At 64.9% G+C, this 1706-nt stretch overlaps 1 protein-coding gene across 6 annotated transcripts in view; it reads left to right on the top strand.

The window, feature by feature from the left end:
• LOC113211871 (adenosylhomocysteinase-like 1) overlaps nucleotides 1–1706 on the top strand; it is an 83358-nt gene that overhangs the window by 19287 nt on the left and 62365 nt on the right. Inside the window, exon 1 of one of the 6 annotated variants that reach the window (XM_026430391.2) lies at nucleotides 1203–1326. The exons of the other annotated variants lie outside the window; for them this stretch is intronic. The gene's annotated coding sequence lies outside the window, so the exon portion shown is untranslated. Of the gene's footprint in view, nucleotides 1–1202; nucleotides 1327–1706 lie in introns of those variants that run through there. 6 annotated transcript variants of the gene reach the window in all.

Raw genomic sequence — 1706 nt, 5'->3', positions numbered from 1 at the left:
CTCCATCCTCTACCTTTCTCCGTTTGAGGACGAGGGGGCAGAGGAGGTAAATGTAGGAGGGGCCGCTAGAGGCGTTCTGATGGCATTTTGGCCCTAACGAGCCTAGCCACATTTCTCCCTCGTCATCACCGTCCGCACGTCTGTTCGTCCTTTCGTCCGTCCGTCCGTCCCCTCGCTGACCTCTGCCCCCCGCTGGCCCGCGCTGGCCGTGTTCGGTCTGGTGCGTCCTTTACATGCCCCTCTCCTCTCTCCCTCTCGTCCTCCGACGCTACCGGGGCCCCCACACCAAACTCACTCTCCACGCCGAGCCCGTGGGCCGAGTCCCTCCTTCTGGCCAGGTCAGGTCCCCCCCCCCCTAAGGCCCCCCGCTGTGCGGCGGTGAGAGGAACAGGTCCAACATCCTCTGCAGCAGCATCATTAACGTCCCCAGCGTCGTCGTCGCCCCTTCACTCGTGAGGCTGATTCCGAAGAGCGCTCAAGGGGGGGGGGGGGCTGCCCTGTGAGTGCGACATGGAGCTATACGGAAGGTACAGGGGAGAGCGCTCTTCGGAATCAGTCGGCGCAGAGGTCCCCGCCGGCGACGCGATCTTTGGTGGTGTCCTGGCCAAAAGGGTGTACGGTACGGGGGAGGCAGAGTCTGCCAGGCAGAGGGGCCTGTCACCGAGTTTATTGGCGTGTCGTCCCACGCGCAGTCATGTGTGTCCGTTGTCCGTGTGTAGGAAAAAGTTCGAGGGGTAGGGAGCAGAGGTGGGGAGAGAAAGAGGGGAGAGAGAATGTGTGTGTCCTCTCGCTACTCGGTCGCCCCCGCGGGCCACCGCGCTTTGCTGTCTGTCTCTGTCAGATTTGCCAGGTGTGTGTCTGGCCGTATGTATGTGAGGGTGGTAGGGGTCGTCGGGGCGCATCGTTGCGTCACGCTCTCTCTCTCTTTCTCTGGCTCGTGTCCCAGTGCCCTGTGGGAGGGGTGGCGGGGTGTGTGACGCGCCCTGCCCTGCTATACGCGCGGCCCGTGAGCGCAGGCCTGGTGATGGGTGGTGGGGGCGCGCCCTGCCCTGCCCTGCCCCGCCGCTCCGCGGGTCCTGAAAAGAGTCCCAAGGGGGTTCGTCAGACGCCCCGCCACTGCAGCCAGCCTCGGCTGGGGCCGGCAGGCCGACAGGCAGGCAGGCCGCGCGGCGGCGGCGCTGGGGTCAAGTCGTGCAGTAGTGAGTGCGACGCGGACGCCCTCGGTCCCTCGCGGTCTCGGTCCCGCTGCTGCGCTCGGTCGTCCCGCTCGGTTCCCGCGTCTCCCCGGGCCGCCGCTGCCGCCACTGCCGTCCGGAGTGTAACAAGGTGACGGCACGGATGGGAGCCCCTTGACGCCGCCTAGGGCCGCTCCTCCTCCCCACCCCGTCACCCTCGAGGCCACCTGTCTGCAACCCTCTCACTGACGAAGCGAGGGGCGGCACCACCAGCACACCCGTTTGTGAATGCCTCCACCACCGCGACTAACCCTGACCTCCCTCTCTCTCTTACACACACTCTCTCACCCACCGCTGTCTCGCTCCTCGCCACTCTCATCGCTCACTCTCTGCTCTGCGGCTCTCAGCTCCTCTCCGGTTGCCCGAGCTGAACCCGAGCCCCCTGGCCCCTGACCAGCCTAATTTGGCACGCGTGGACTTAGATAGGGTTGTAATAAGTTTTCTAACATTTCCAGAAAATTTCCTAAAATT

The sequence above is a fragment of the Frankliniella occidentalis genome, unplaced genomic scaffold (genome assembly GCF_000697945.3).
Source record: "Frankliniella occidentalis isolate FOCC.00 unplaced genomic scaffold, Focc_3.1 Scaffold3, whole genome shotgun sequence".
Taxonomy (NCBI): Eukaryota; Metazoa; Arthropoda; class Insecta; order Thysanoptera; family Thripidae; genus Frankliniella; species Frankliniella occidentalis.
This window is presented reverse-complemented; position numbering and strand designations above follow the sequence as displayed.